This window comes from Lithobates pipiens, unplaced genomic scaffold (genome assembly GCF_037356315.1).
Source record: "Lithobates pipiens isolate NorthernLeopardFrog02 unplaced genomic scaffold, aLitPip1_a1.2 Scaffold_8, whole genome shotgun sequence".
In the NCBI taxonomy this organism is placed as follows: Eukaryota; Metazoa; Chordata; class Amphibia; order Anura; family Ranidae; genus Lithobates; species Lithobates pipiens.
In genome coordinates, this window is record NW_027507903.1 from 178083394 (window position 1) to 178100550 (window position 17157).

Genomic DNA, 17157 nt, shown 5'->3' on the forward strand with positions numbered 1-17157 from the left:
TGCACTATTCACGCCACACATTAATGATGAACTTATTATATTGACCCAATAATAATCTTCGTGTGCGTCACTTAAAGTGGTTGTAAACACTTACAACACACTTTAACCTACAGGTAAGCCTAGATTAAGGCTTACCTGTAGGTGCTGCAAATATCTCCTAAACCTACATGGTTTAGGAAATATTTACAATTTCTTCTGCGCATGTGCACTTTAGAAGGGTCACAGCGTGGCGTTTTCATTAAACGACATGCCGTGACTGGCAGCTCCCATGCGCACCCGCAGGAGTGACGTCTCGCGACTCCGGCCAGTCACAGAGCCGGAGTCCGTGACCCCGGAAGGAAGATGGACGCTTCCAGCCTGCAAGCAAATCGGGGACATAGTTGGCTCCTGTGTCAGGTAAGTGACACATAATGGGCTACTATGCCATGTGATCAGCTGTGTCCAATCATAGCCGGTCACATGCCAACATGGAGATGCCTGTAAACTGGCGCTCCTCACCTCACACTGACAAAGTCATTTATAAAAAGCAGTCCTGGATTACCTGCTATAAAGCCCTCGATGCCAATGTCACTGATTAAGTCTTGTTGAAATGTGGAATCTCTGCAGGACTTTGAGGCTGCCTAGCTTTGAGGGTGTTCAATCATTCCATCTGGAAGAATGGTTTTGGTATAGGTTTCATAGGCACAATTAACTCCCAAAGACCAATTTTTCAGCACCTGTTTGACAGGTGCATATCACTGCATTTTTTTTGCCTTCATCAAGAGCACCTCTATAGGGTTACAGTGAGAAGGTGCCCCTGACACCCAAAGAGTAATTTTTCTGCACTGGTTTGTCAGGTGCATATCATTGCAATTATGGGGGGGGGGGGTTTCTTCACAGTGCATGTGCTGATTACATCATCAGTAAATATCTCCTAAATGGCGTATGTTTAGGAGATATTTACAGTAACTATAGTTAAGCCTTATTCTAGGCCAGGGCCGGACTGGCCTACCGGGTTACCGGGAAATTTCCCGGTAGGCTGTCTGCACTCAGTGCCCTGGGCCGCTTTTCTCTCTGGGCTGGCTGGCTTCAGCAAAATAAACTGCAGCGGCGGCCGCCGCTCTTTGCTATGCACTGCCTGTGTAAGTGTGTATGCCTGTGCTAGTGTGCTGCCTCTTTTGATCTGGCTCCGCCTCCGCCCACTGATATGCCTGGGTGAGGGGAGGAGCATGAGGACGCTGACTTCTAACTGAATTTCGGCCCGTGCGGCGCCAGCACAGCAGATTTCTCCTGCTTCCATTCGGCCCGCCCCCTAGACTGCACGAGGAGAGGACTGTGGATCAGAAGAATTAAGGTACCCCGCTGAGCTCTCTCTCTCTCTGCCTCTCACTGTGTCTCTCTCTGTCTCTCTCTGTGTCTGTCTGTTTCTGTCTCTGTCTGTCTCTCTCTGTGTGTGTCTGTCTCTCTCTCTCTTTGTGTGTGTCTGTGTCTGTCTCTGTTTGTCTCTCTGTGTGTCTGTCTGTCTCTCTCTCTCTCTCTGTGTCTGTCTCTGTCTCTCTCTCATTTTTTGCAAGTAAAAAAAGAGTGTTATTTTTTATTTGTTTTTGTAGTTTTTTTTGGGGGGTGGGGGGCGCAAAGTACTAAAAAAAAATAAAACATCAATTGCCACCACTGTACCCATAAAACCCAGACACTGTGCCAAATGCAGCCACTGTGCCCTTCAAACGCAGTCGCTGTGCCCTTCAAACGCAGTCGCTGTGCCCTTCAAACGCAGTCGCTGTGCCAGTCAAACGCAGTCGCTGTGCCAGTCAAACGCAGTCGCTGTGCCCTTCAAACGCAGTCGCTGTGCCAAACGCAGCCGCTGTGCCAGTCAAACGCAGCCGCTGTGCCAGTCAAACGCAGCCACCGTGCCTGTCAAACGCAGCCACCGTGCCCTCAAACGCAGCCACCGTGCCCTCAAACGCAGCCACTGTGCCAAAGGCAGCCACCGTGCCCATCAAACACAGCCACTGTGCCCGTCAAACGCAGCCACTGTGCCTGTCAAACGCAGCCACTGTGCCCGTCAAACGCAGCCACTGTGCCTGTCAAACGCAGCCACTGTGCCCGTCAAACGCAGCCACTGTGCCCTCAAACGCAGCCACTGTGCCCTCAAACGCAGCCACTGTGCCCTCAAACGCAGCCACTGTGCCCATCAAACACAGCCACTGTGCCAAAGGCAGCCACTGTGCCCGTCAAACGCAGCCACAGTGCCCGTCAAACGCAGCCACCGTGCCCATCAAACGCAGCCACCGTGCCCTCAAACGCAGCCACCGTGCCCTCAAACGCAGCCACCGTGCCCTCAAAGGCAGCCACCGTGCCCTCAAACGCAGCCACCGTGCCCATCAAACACAGCCACTGTGCCAAAGGCAGCCACCGTGCCCATCAAACACAGCCACTGTGCCCGTCAAACACAGCCACTGTGCCCGTCAAATGCAGCCACTGTGCCCGTCAAACGCAGCCACCGTGCCCGTCAAACGCAGCCACCGTGCCCGTCAAACGCAGCCACCGTGCCCGTCAAACGCAGCCACTCTCTCTGTCTCTCTCTCTCTAATTTTTTGCAGCTGAAAAGAGTCTTTTTATTTTATTTGTTTTTGCAGTTTTTTTGGGGGGGGGGGGCAAAGTACTGAAAAAAATACAAATAAAAGCCTCTGTGTCCTCAAACGCAGCCACTGTGCCCAGGGACCACTTTTGGTTTGCGGCTGCATCCTCCACCCTCTCCTGCGGATCTCAGCGCTGGCTGGCTCTGTGTTCGGCGGCTGCGCTGTGACACGGCCCCGCCCCCTCAGACCAGCTTGTGTGATAGTAGAGAGAATCAATGTTCCGCCTATCACACGAGACGGTCTGGGGGGGCGGGGCCATGTTACAGAGTGGCCGCCGAACACAGAGCCAGCCAGCACTGTGATCAAGAGGAGGAGATGCCGCCTATACAGCCAGCCGTGTGTGCCTGGATAGGAGGATCGCCGGGGGGCTGTATATAGAGGAGATGAGCCTTCTATATTCCTCCATGCAGCCGCTGAATGCTTGCAGGAGGGAGAGGAGGAGAATCAAGTATTCAGCGGCTGCATGAAGCAATATAGAAGGCTCATTTCCTCTATATATATCCCCCCTGCCGATCCTCCTATCCAACTTTTTTTACTGCCCCCCCAGTTCACCTTGTGCTCCCTGCCCCCCCAGGGCTCGCCTCCCCCACCACACTCTCCAGCCCCCTCCCCCACAGTTTTCTCCACCCCTGTTCTTTCTGCCCCCCTCTCCAGTTCTCCCCATCCTTCTCTAGCCACCATCCCAGTGCTATCCACCCCCCAGTGCTTCCCCCCCCCCAGTGCTCTTCACCCCCCTGTGCTCCCCCAGTGCGCTACACTCCCCCCCATTGCTCTCAACCCCTCCTAGTGCTCTCCCCCCAGTGCTCTCCACCCCTCCCAATGCTCCCCCCAGTGCTCTTCACTCCCCCCAGTGCTCTCCCCCCCTCTTCTACCCCCCAGTGCTCTGTGCTCCCCCCTGTTCTCCCCCTAGTGCTCCCCACTCCCCCCAGTGCTCCACCATAGTGCTCTGCTCTCCCCCTGTTCTTCCCCTCCCCCCAGTGCTCTCCACTCCCCCAGTGCTCTACCCCCTGTTTTCCACCCCTCTCAGTGCTCTTCACTCCCCCCAGTGCCCCCCTGGTCTTCCCCCCTAGTGCTCCCCCTTGTTCTCCCCCCCCCCAGTGCTCTCCACTCCCCCCAACCTGCTCTCCAGTTCTCCCCATCCTTCTCTAGCCACCATCCCAGTGCTATCCACTCCCCCCAGTGCTCTTCACCCCTCCAGTGCTCCCCATCCTCTCCACTCCCCCCAGTGTTCTCCCCCCTGTTCTCCCCCCCAGTGTGCTCCACTCCCCCCAGTGCTCTCCACCCCCCCACTGCTCTCCTCCTCCCCACTCCCCCCCAGTGCTCTCCCCCCCTTGCTCTGCTCTCCCCCCTGTACTCCCCACCCTCTCCACTCCCCCCAGTGTTCTCCCCCCCTGTTCTTCCCCCCCAGTGCTCTCCACTCCCCCCCAGTGCCCCCCCTGTTCTTTCCCCCCAGTGCTCTTCACCCTCCCGTGCTCTCCCCCCTATTCTTTCCCCCCCTCAGTGCTCTTCACTCCCCCCAGTGTTCTCCCCCCCCCCAGTGCTCTCCACTCCCCCCAGTGCTCTCCGCCCTTGTTCTCCCCCCTGTTCTTCTCTCCCCCCTGTTCTCCCCCCAGTGCTCTCCCCACTGTTCTTTTCCCCCAGTGCTCTCCCCTCTGTTCTTTCTCACCCCCCCCCAGTGCTCTCCAGCTCTCCCCATAACTCTCCAGCCCCCACCCCAGTGCTCTCCAGCCCTCCATTCTCCCCACCCCTGTTCTTTCTGGCCCCCTGGTGCTCTCAAGCTCCACCCATCGCTCTCCAGCCCCCCCAGTGCTCTCTACTCCCCGTGTTCTCCACTCCTGTTCTCTTTGGCTCCCCGCAGCACTCTCCACTCCCCCCTGCATTTTGCCCCCACCCATGTGCTCTCCAACCCTGCCAATGCTCTCCACCTCCCATAATGCTCTCCAGTCCCCCGTGCTTTTCCCCCTGTTCTTTCTGGCCCCCACTGGTACTCTCAAGCTCTCCCCCCTACTCTTTGTACCCCCCCAGTACTCTCCAGCCCCCGTGCTCTCCACCCCTGTTTTTCTGCCCCCCTGTGCTCTTCGCCACCCCACACTCTTAGCCACCACAGTGCTCTCAGCCTACCATGCTCTCCACCCCTGTTCTTTTTGGCCCCCCCAGTACTCTCAAGTTCCCCCCCAGTGCTCTCTGCTCCCTACCCCTGTGATCTCCACTACCCCCTGCTCTTTGCCCCCACCCATGTGTTCTCCAACCCCGCCAGTACTCTTTGCTCCTCCTTCTCTCCAGCTTTCACCCAGTGCTCTCCACTTCCCCAGGACCAGAGGACAGGCTGACTGGGGCCGGAAAATGGGGATGGCTGAAGGTGCAGGTGGCCAGGGACCACTTCATCTCACAGCAAACAGATCCTCTGGAAGGAGCACCGCCCCCATCCAAAACGGGAACAGACCCTGCCTGCTGCTGCCCGTCATGGATATCCTGCTGGCATGCAAGGTACCATACCGAGCATCAACAACACCTTTCCACAGACAGGGACTGCAGACTGGGACATGGGGCACAGGAGGGGCTGCATTCACGGCACAGTAAAGCTGCATTTGATGGGCACAGTGAGGCTGCAATAATGGGCACAGTGAGGCTGCATTCACGGGCAGAGTAAAGCTGCATTTGGTGGGCACCCACCCCATTACCTTAGTGTATTCTTTCTGTGGAAGGTGGACCTCTCCCATGTTCTGAGTTCCTGGGGTCCCCCTTGATGATTGTCCACTTACCACTTTTAACTGAAATTTGTATATATAGATATAGATATATATATAGATATAGATATGAAATAACATAGGGATATATAATACATTCTACATCAAATGTGCTTTAAAATATATGGTTTTCCCTTTCACGAACAAGAAAATAATGACGTTATGCTGTTGGGCTGGTATAATAATGCTGTGGGGCTGGTAGGAAATTTTTTCCAGGGCTGGATTTTATTCCCAGTCCGGCCCTGTTCTAGGCTTACTTATAGGTACAACTTCTACAGAGAGATTTACAACCTCTTTAAGAGAGCAAATTTTCCAAGGATGAGGGCTGCTCTCTAAGACTTACACTGGGAAGGAATATTGCCATCGATGAACACAGAATAGAAATGTGAATTCTTCTAAAAGACTGTATGTAAACACACTGCAAAGTATATTCTCATTGGCAATGAGTTTAAAAGGCTTAAAATAAAACCTGTGGCTCACGGCCAAAGTTACAAAAGCTATAAAAAATAATAATAGAGGTTTTAAAAAATATAAAAATGAAGGAACACTATCATTGTTTAAATTTTACAAAGAATTTAACTGTAAAAAGGAAATCAAGGATGCAAAACAAAGGACAGATTGAAAAAGATAGTAGGACAAACCCCAAAAATTCTTCATATACATTGATAATAAAAAAGTCAGGTCTGAGCATGTAGGGCCTTTACAATATAATCTAGAATGGGTGACTGGGTACAAAGAGAAGACAAATTTATTAAATACCTTCTTTAGCAATGTGTACACAAAGGAGCATGGGGGAGTTCATGTCCATAAGGGGGATGGTATTGACATAGCGCCGAATGATCCACTATGGCTCAAAAGTGATATGGTCCAGAAATATGGTCCAGAAAACTCTCTTCCATATCTGGTGGTGGCTGCAGGGAGTATGGATATTTTTAAGAGACTCTTCGATGTGCAGCTTTAAGAGTACAACATACAGGGATATGGGAAATAATTATAGACACTGACACGTGTGCACCTACATAGGTTGAACTGGATGGACTATTGTCTTTATTTAACCTTACTTACTATCAAACAAACCTGATTTAGTTTTATGAGGAGGTAAGTAAAACCTTGGACAGAGGCGTGGCGGTGGATGTGGTATACTGGGATTTAGCAAAAGCGTTTGACACAGTTCCCCACACATGGCTCATGTGTAAGGTAAAGTCTACAGGCTTGGAAAGATCAGTTTGTAAATGGATAGAAAACTGGCTAAAATACCATATTCAGAGAGTAATGGTTAATGATTTTTACTCTGAATGGTCTAAGGTTAACAGTGGTGTAGCCCAAGGTTCAGCTTTGGGACCCTTACATTTTAATATCTTTATAAATGATATTGGGTCTGGGATTACAAGTACCATTTCAGTCTTTGCAGATGACACTAGGCTATGCAGTGGAATTACAGCTTACCGGCTGACCTCAATGCATTGTTTAATTGGGCAACTGTGTGGCAAATGAGGTTTAATGTTGATAAATAAAAAGTTATGCACTTGGGGGCTAAGAATATGCATGCATCCTACATACTAGGAGGAGTACAACTGGGGGAATCCATAGTGGAGAAGGATCTGGTCGATCATAAGCTTAATAATAGCATGCAATGCCAAGCTGCGGTTTCCAAAGTGAATAAAGTCCTTTCTTGTATTAAGAGAGGTATGGGTTCCAGAGAGAGAGATATAATTTTGCCCCTGTACAAATCATTAGTAAGACCTCATCTGGAATATACATTTCTGTTTTGTTCACCAGTTCTCAAAAAGGATATTGGGAAACTGGAGAAAGTGCAGAGAAGGGCAACCAAACTGATGAGAGGCATGGAGGAGCTCAGCTATGAGGAAAGATTAGAGAAACTGAAGTTATTCTCTCTTGCGAAGAGGAGATTGAGGGGGATATAATCAACATGTATAAATACATATACGTGGTCCATATAGTGAACTTGCTGTTGAGTTATTCACTTTAAAGTTATCACAGAGGACAAGGGGGCACTCTTTATGTCTAGAGGAAAAAAGATTTCATCTCTAAATACGGAAAGGTTTCTTCACAGTAAGAGTTGTGAAAATCTAGAATAGACTCCTTCCAGAGGTAGTTCTAGCCAGCCCAGTACTGTAGATTACTTTCCTTAACATACAGATTCTTTCCTTAATGTACATAATATAACTGAGTACTGACATTTATAGGTAAACTTGATCCAGGGAAAATCCAATTGCCTCTCAGGGGGTTAGGATGGAATTTTTTCCCTTGCTGTAGCAAATTGGATCATGCTTTGCTGGGGTTTTTCACTTTCATCTGGATCAACTATGGGTGCAGGATTGTGTATATGGGATTGTATGATTTTATTTTTATTTTTATTGGTTGAATTAGATGGACTTGTGTCTTTTTTCAACCTGACTAACTTTGTCACTAATTACTATGTAACTATCTGATACCTTCTGCTACTACTCCTGCTGTTACATCCTGTGAGTGTACCGGTGGGGGTGCCTTCCCACCAAGTTTGTTGTGAATTGCTGAACCTCAAATTTAATACAGTTCTGTTTGCTGCAGCTCGACTCTGAGTGTTTTCTGCCATTGCACCATGCTGCACCTACCCATAAGCAGGAGCAGTGTGTTGTGCTGCACTGCATGCACCTTCTTCCTGCACCACATATGTGTGAGTCCAGCCTAAGTAACAGCTGAAGTCACTAAGATAGATATATTGTCAGACATTGTTCTAACAACCTCTAGAGTCATACCTCCATTTTTCTGTTACAGCAGCTGTGCTGGGTGTCTGAATATGACTATGATGTCCAATGGTCACCAGACTAAATCCAGTGCTCTCAGTAATCAGCACTTAGTACCCAATAACAGACCTGGTCTGACCCCCCCCCCCCTTTCTATAATACAGGTTTGTTTGTGACCACTAGTGCTGAGGGATGTGGCTATTACCAATGCCGCAAAATGGTAAAAAGGGCAGTAAACTGTATTTTTGAGAAACAGGTACTTTTTTGCAAGCCAAAATCAGTCACAAAACATTTCCTGGGTGGCATTTATCAAGCAAATAAGCAACACTATTAGATGCAAATCAGGCTGCCTCTCACTTGGCAAAGTCCATGCAACTGTTTTTTTTTTTGTTTATTTGTAGCCCCTGCAACTGAAATCCTGGGAAACCCACAGACAGGTTTTAACAGGTCTACAAAAGATTTATCACTTTGGATGAAACAGATTTAACATGTAAGCATATGCACAATTAAGCCCCTATTCACACTTGAGAGCTGCGTCACTTGTTGTCTGTCATGTGAAGTTTGAAAAGCAACATGAGCTCTTTTCAGACAGAATCACATGTTTTTTGGCCCCATAGATTTTAACATGAGTACATAAAAAATGCCTGAACAATGCATGCCAACACTCCTGTACTACAAGTCTATGGAACCAAAAATGCCTGATTATGCCCCTATTCTACAAGTCTATGGGACCAAAAACACTCAATTCTGCTCATGTACCACAAGTTTATGGGACCAAAATGACCCGATTCTGCTTCTGCACTACAAGTCTAGGGGACCAAAAACACCACACTATGCTTCTGTACTACAAGTCTATGGGACTTAAAACACCCAATTCTGTTTCTGTGCTATAAGGCTCTGGTAACAAAAATGCCTGATTCTGCTTCTGTACAAGTCTATAGGGCCAAAAACACCAAATTCTGCTCCTGTACTACAAGTCTAGGGGACCAAGAACCCCCAACACTGCTTCTGTACTACAAGTCTATGGGACCAAAAATACCTGATCCTGCTTCTGTAGTAAAAGTCTATGAGACCAAAAAACAGCCAATTCTGCTCCTGTAATGCAAGACTATGGGACCAAAAATGCCTGATCTTGCTTATGTTGTAAAAGTGAGGATAATTAGTAATTGTAACTAGCCATAAATTGAAAAGATTGATGGCACTGCTGGAACAGTCAAAGGACAAAAATGTATAAATGTATTACAAGACAATTTTATGGTACAGTTCATACAGTCCAGCTCTGCTGGACCTGGTAATCTTTAACCATGCAGAGTTTATTACAGATGTTCATATAAAACCATATATCTGGGATAGTATAGTAGAGTATATATGGCATAGTACCACTGGATTGGGGTAGGGTCAATGTGGTGCATATATATTTAAAAAGGGGTCAAAGTATTTACCAAGTAACTATAGACATATTAGTTTAATGTCTATAGTTTGTAAGATACTGGAAAGTTTAATAAGAGACCACATAGATGAGTTTTACTAGAAAAAAAAAACATTTTAAGCAATAGCCAGAATAGATACATGAAAGACAGACATTGTCAAACAAATGTGTTTTCTTTTTATAAGGGGGTAGGTAAAACCTTACTGGATGTGATAGAAAACTGGCTAAAGGGCCAAATTTATAGAATAGTGGTTAATAATTCATACTCTGAATGGTCTAAGGTTATTGGTGATGTACCCAAAGGTTCAGTGTTGGGACCCTTACTTTTTAATATATGTATAAATGATATAGGGTCTAGGATTAAAAGCACAATTTCAGTCTTTGCAGATGAAACCAAGCTATGCAGTGTAATAATATCCTTACAGGGTGTCCCAAATTACAAGATGACCTCAATGCACTGTTTCATTGGGCAAATTAGGTTTATTGTTGATAAATGTAAAGTTATGCACTTGGGGGCTAAATATATGCATGCGTCTTATATACTAGAGGGAATACAACTTAGGGAATCAGTAGCAGAGAAGGACCCAGGTGTTCTGGTAGACCAGAAGCTTAAAAATAGCTTGCAATGCCAAACTACATAGTAACATAGTTAGTCTGGTTGAAAAAAGACACACATCCATCAAGTTCAACCAAAAAAAGGTCAGAAAATAAAATAAAATTTACAATCCTAAAAAACAATCCTATACCCAGTTAATCCAGAGGAAGGCAGAAAAAACCCAGCACAGCATGAAGTAGTTTGCTCCAGCAGGGGAAAAAAATCCTTCCCTATCCCCCAAGAGGCAATCGTGTTAATATCCTGTAATATTATGTACATTTAGGAAATAATCCATTCAGAAAAGAGTTGTGGTCTCCAAAGCAAGCAAAATCCTTTCTTGGATTAAAAGTGGTATAGACTCCAAAGAGAGAGATAGCATATACAGTTCAGTTTTGGGCACCAGTTCTCAAAAAGGATATCGGGGGAAATGGAGAAAATGTAGAGAAGTAAATCTGATAAGAGACATGAAGGAGATCAGCTATGAAGAAAGATTAGCTGAACTGAATTTATTCTCTCTTATGAAAAGAAGATTGATGGGGAATATACTGAACATGTATGAATCCATAATGATCCATATAGTGAACTTGGTGTTGAGTTATTCACTTTAAGGTTATCACAGAGGACAAGGCAGCACTCTTTACATCTGGAGGAAAAGGTTCTGGCCAGCTCAGTAGATTGTTTTAAGAAAGGCCTAGATTCTTTCCTAAATGCACATATTATAATTGGATACTAATATTTCTAGGCAGAGTTGATCCAGGAAATACCCAATTTCCTCTTGGGGATCAGGAAGAAATTTTTTCCCTCGCTGGACCAAATTGGATTATACTTTGCTGGGGTGTTTTTGGCTTCCTCTGGGTCAACTGTGAGTATTGGATAATGTATAAGAGGTTTTCTATTTGAGTGTGTTTTTTTTCTCTGTTGGTTGGATTGGATGGGCTTTCAACCAGATTAAAACGGAGTTCCACCAAGAAGTGGAACTTCCTCTTTAAGCATTCCTTGCCCCCTTAGATGCCACATTTAGCATGTCATTTTTTTTTGGGGGGGGGGGGGGGAGTGAGTACCTACTTTAGAGAGGGACTTCCTGCCCCCCTTCCTCATTCCTCAATCAGAACTCCTGATTGCCTTTTATTGTTCACAAAGATAACACCAAAGGCACCAAACCGTGGTCACATAGACACGTTCATACATACATCTTGTGCTTAATCATAATGGTAATGATTAAGCACAAGATGTATTTGTGAAATGCGTCTACGTGACCACAGTTTGGTGTCTTTGGTGTTATCTTTGTGAACAATAAAAGGCAATCGAGAGTTCTGGATGTGCAGCCATTTCTTTCTTCTTTTCCAAGTTTCCATGAGCTATTCCAATTAGTTTTGTCTCATATACCTGGAGCAGCAGTTCTTTTTCTTATACTTTTTGTAGCTGCTGACTTTTAACAAACTGAAAAAAGCCTGGGATGGAGCTTTAGCTACATAACTATATAACTATATGGCTTTTTGTGTGATGGAATTCATAAATGCCCTTTCTTGTGTTTTCATAATATTATTGGTCCAAAATGAATCTGCCTTAATCTATCCTCCTACATTGCAGAATAGAGAAATATATTTAATAACCTATTCACACTATTCAGTGGGGTTGATTTACTTAAGAAAGTAGAGGCTGATCACTTAACAAAGTGTATTTTCACTTAGCTTAGTTAATAGAATGAGGCTGTGTTCACATTGAAAACCGAACCATGTACAAGGGAAATGATTTTGCTTGCAAATGATTGGATGATTAAAAATAAAACATTTTCATCTTATTTACTAAGATAAGTGAGCAGTCACTTTACAAAGTACAAATACACTTTACAAAGTTAACAAGGTCTTTTAGTAAATCAGTCATAGTATGTATTATCTAGCTCATGCACATTCTAATATGTGGTCATTTCTAATATAAGAGTTAATATTGTTATAAAATGCTACCATTTGCGTAAGCATATCTTACCTTTCATGTCATTCAAAGGAAGAAAACATCTGGTACATTGTAAGTTCCCGTTAGAAAGAGGTGTTGGAGGAGACAGGTTTTTTCCACTAATGTTACACGTATTCTTGTATGTGCTCTGTAGTAATGATTAACCTTGATTAACAACAAGAAGATTTTGTGACCTTTGGGACTCAATCAATTTAAGAACTGATATCACAATTCCTTTGAGAATGTTTATTTTTTTTATAATTTATCCACACCAAAATAGTTAAAAATTACAAGGCTTTTTTTGTTTTACTTTCAATTAAAAATTGTTAAACAAGTGTAGCCAGGTGCTTTGTTAGAGACAGAGAGTGACTTTAGCTAATGGGTTTAAACAACCTCTCCTCCATTCACCCTAGGGAGCAGACAAGCTCTAAAGACTTGATGGTTGGCATCAGTTTGCTCCAGTGTGCACATCAACCTGCTAGAAGCCTGCGGCTGCGTGCTGAGGAATGGAGTTGCTCCAGGCAGATCTAGAAGTGAGCTGACAACTGAACAGCAGGACCCCTTTTGCTGTATCACTCGGACTGGTAATAGGACACTGCTGCCATTAACCTGTTGCTGCTAGCAGAGAACGAGCACATAGGGACTAGCTATCTAACTAGCATCATTATTTACTGTATACAGACTTTATTGGGACTGTACTCATGTGCACCACCATAAAGACTGGGCCCCAACACAAGTCGGCTGAAGAACTAGGGCTAAGACTGCTCACTCAGATAGCTGCTTCACAAGAACGTTACCTATTGTCCATAGTAAGGGGTACCTGTTTAGGATGTCTTAAATTTCATCACTGCCATTCATATAGAGTTCACGCTAAAGTTTATATAGCTTACTGTTTACCGAGGCGTTATTGCAGCATTGATTATTATTGTTGATACTGTTTTCTAATGCCATCACGTATTGCTGATTTTGTGGATTACCAGGTTTACTCTAATTTAGCTGCAAGAAATTACATTCTGTGCTGCTATGGCCTTGTGAACATATTTTCTAGTGAACTGTGATTGACCTAATCCTCATTCATTTATGTACTTACTGCTATTTACTGCAACCCGTGTGTCAGGAAAATGGCCATGGAAGAAATGTCAATCTTGCCAGTTATAGAGATGGGCACCATAGATGCATTCCTGCATGCATGCGCACATGTGCTTGCATAGGTGAAAATTGGCATACATGGGTGTGCAACGACGCACACGGTGTGACAGATGGAGTCCCCTGCTGGCCTATAAAAGACTGCTGCTGTCTAACCCAAGTTCCTGGATTGTCGTCAGCTTACCTGTACTCCTGAACCTCTGCTTATCTCTTGAATTCCCCATTGTGACCTGGCTTGTTTCAGACCTGCTTGACCTCTTCTAGCTTCTCCCTGGCTTGTTCCTTGATCCTCCATCTGCTTGAGCACTGTTTTTCTCCAGATTTAATTTCCACATCGCATACCGACCAGACCATCGATGGACTCCGGAGAGATGATCATCTGTCGCTGGATAGCAAGAGGGGATTACCACCGCTGGAATCTTTTTTAATTTTTTTTATTTTTAATAAAGGAGTTTTTCAAAAGTGTGTTTGTCTTATTTAACAATTTTTACACTTTCTTTGTGAAATGGTAGGCCCTTACCATTTCAAAGAGGGGGGGCGAGATCTGTAGGTCCCCTTGTTAAAGGGGGCTTCCAGATTCTGATAAGCCCCCCACCCGCAGACCCCCACAACCACCGGCTAGGGTTGTGGGGATGAGGCCCTTCTCCACATCAACATGGGGACATGGTGCTTTGAGGGGTCATAGACCCTCAAAGCATCCTCCCAATGTTGAAGGCATGTTGCCTGGTACGGTTCGGTAGGGGGGGCGCTCTCTCGCCCCCCTCTTTTCCTGCGGCCTGTCAGGTTGCGTGCTCGGATAAAGGGTCTGGTATGGATTTTTAGGGGGGACCCCACGTCAAATTTTTTTTAATTTGATGCGGGGTTCCCCTTAATATCCATAATAGACCTGAAGGGTCTGGTATGGATATTTAGGGGACCCCCACGTCAATTTTTTTTATTTGACACGGGGTTCCCCTTAAGGGCCTGGTAATTGAATTTAGGGGAACCCCCACGCTTTTTTTTTTTTTTTATCAGTGAATGAATTGTAGGCTAATACAGAGAACACTCATTGAGTGTTCTCTGTATTACGGGAGCCGACAATGTAAAGTGATTTTAAAAGACTTTTTTTCCTTGCGAAATGACACTTTGTGCAGGGACAGTTCTAAGCATGGGAAACATGCGCCCCTTCACAGGCATACTATAGACACCCCCCAGGTACAAAATTTAAAGGAATATTACACTTTTATTGTTTCACTTTAATCATTATTAAAATCACTGCTCCTGAAAAAACTGCCGTTTTTAAAACTTTTTTTTGCATTGATCCATGTCCCCTGGGGCAGGACCCAGGTCCCCAAACAGTAGGACAGTAACTTGCATATTAGCCTTTAAAATTAGCACTTTAGATTTCTCCCATAGACTTGTATAGGGTGTTCCGGCTTTTTAAATTTGCCGCGAACAGCCCAAATTGTTCACTGTTCGCTGAACAGGCGAACAGGCAATGTTCGCTGAACAGGCGAACAGGCAATGTTCGAGTCGAACATGAGTTTGACTCGAACTCGAAGATCATCCCTTCTGCTGGCCATTAAGCTGGACAGATGCCTGCAGGAACGGCAATCAGAACAATTCTAAAATCCTCAACCTACAGTGGTGTGAAAAAGTGTTTGCCCCCTTCCTCATTTCCTGTTCCTTTGCATGTTTGTCACACTTAAGTGTTTCGGAACATCAAACCAATTTAAACAATAGTCAAGGACAACACAAGTAAACAAAAAATGCAATTTGTAAATGAAGGTGTTTATTATTAAAGGTGAAAAAAAATCCAAACCATCATGGCCCTGTGTGAAAAAGTGATTGCCCCCTAAACCTAATAACTGGTTGGGCCACCCTTAGCAGCAACAACTGCAACCTAACGTTTGCGATAACGTGCAATGAGGCTTTTACAGCGTCCTGGAGGAATTTTGGCCCACTCATCTTTGCAGAATTGTCCTAATTCAGTTACATTAGAGGGTTTTCGAGCATGAACGGCCTTTTTAAGGTCATACCACAACATCTCAATAGGATTCAGGTCCGGACTTTGGCTTTGGCTAGGCCACTCCAAAGTCTTCATTTTGTTTTTCTTCAGCCATTCGGTGGTGGACTTGCTGGTGTGTTTAGGATCATTGTCCTGCTGCAGAACCCAAGTTCATTTCAGCTTGAGTACACGAACAGATGGTCAGACATTGTCCTTCAGGATCTCTTGGTAGACAGCAGAATTCTTCCAGGTCCTGAAGCAGCAAAACAGCCCCAGACCATCACACTACCACCACCATATTTTACTGTTGGTATAATGTTCTTTTTCTGAAATGCAGTGTTCCTTCTACGCCAGATATACTTGGACACACACCTTCCAAAGAGTTCCACTTTTGTGTCATCGGTCCACAGAATGTTGTCCCAAAAGTCTTGGGGATCATCAAGATGTGTTGTGGAGAAATTGAGACGAGCTTTGATGTTCTTTTTGCTCAGCAGTGGTTTTCTCCTTGGAACTCTGCCATGCAGGCCATTTTTGCCCAGTCTTTTCCTGATGGTGGAGGCATGAACGCTGACCTTAACTGAGGCAAGTGAGGCCTGCAGTTCCTTGGACGTTGTTGTGGGGTCTTTTGTGACCTCTTGGATGAGTCGTCGCTGCGCTCTTGGGGTAATTTTGGGCGGCCGGCCACTCCTGGGAAGGTTCACCACTGTTCCATGTCTTCGCCATTTGTGGATAATGGCTCTCACTGTGGTTTGCTGGATTCCCAAAGCTTTGGAAATGGCTTTATAACCCTTTCCAGACTGATAGATCTCAATTACTTTCTTTCTCAATTGTTCCTGAATTTCTTTGGGTCTCGGCATGATGTGTAGCTTTTAAGGATCTTCTGGTGGACCTTACTGTGTCAAGCAGCTCCTATTTAAGTGATGCCTTGATTGTGAACAGGTGTGGCAATAATCAGGCCTGGGTGTGGCTAGAGAAATTGAACTCAGGTGTGGACAACCACAGTTATAGTATGTTTTAACAAGGGGGGCAATCACTTTTTCACACAGGGCCATGATGGTTTGGATTTTTTTTCACCTTTAATAATAAACACCTTCATTTACAAATTGCATTTTGTGTTTACTTGTGTTGTCCTTGACTATTATTTAAATTGGTTTGATGTTCCGAAACACTTAAGTGTGACAAACATGCAAAGGAACAGGAAATGAGGAAGGGGGCAAACACTTTTTCACACCACTGTAGTTGGATGAAGCCCAAGATTCTGCAGGTCTCTGCTCCCCTACCAGTATCATCTGCCACTACAGATACAGAATGGGAGCCTATGCAACTGGGTCTAGTCCATTCCTCCCTTACCCCTGAGGAGAAGCAATGTTGCCGGCAGGCCAACTTTTGTCTGTACTATGGAGGAGTGGGACATTTCCTGCGCAACTGCCCAGTGAGACCTAGTAAATCTTATCAACAAAGCCCTATGAACTTTCAGGTATCCAGATCTTCCCCCTCTCACCTTATTCTTCCTGTATCCCTACAGGTGGTGGAAGGGGAGATCAGGCTCCTGGCGATCATTGACTCAGGGGCCTGCAGCTGCTTCCTGGATTCCTCCCTGGCAAAAAGACTATGTATACCCCTTCATGATAAGAAACAGAAACTTGAAGTCCATTTGGCTGATGGGTCTATGCCTAATTCTGGACTTGTTACTCAAGAAACTAGATGCATCCTGACAATTTCAGATTCCGATCCCCAGTAATTCATCTATTTCGATGTACTATGATCCACTTGGTTCCTATCATCTTATAACTTCCCTGACTACAAGCACATGCTACCCAAATCCATTGGGCCAAGAAAGAAATCTCCTTTACCTCAGCCTATTGTCTGCAGCATTGCTTCGTTCCTGGTTCTAGCAGCCAGGCTAACTGTTTGGCCATCCAAACCACATCCAGT

At 45.4% G+C, this 17157-nt stretch overlaps 1 protein-coding gene across 1 annotated transcript in view; it reads right to left on the reverse strand.

Annotated features, from left to right (window-relative positions):
- Positions 1-12248, reverse strand: part of LOC143963622 (chloride anion exchanger-like) — a 129012-nt gene extending 116764 nt beyond the window's left edge. The window contains exon 1 of the mRNA XM_077473307.1: positions 12123-12248. The gene's annotated coding sequence lies outside the window, so the exon portion shown is untranslated. The remainder of the gene's footprint in view (positions 1-12122) is intronic.
- Between the last annotated feature and the right edge of the window lie 4909 nt (positions 12249-17157).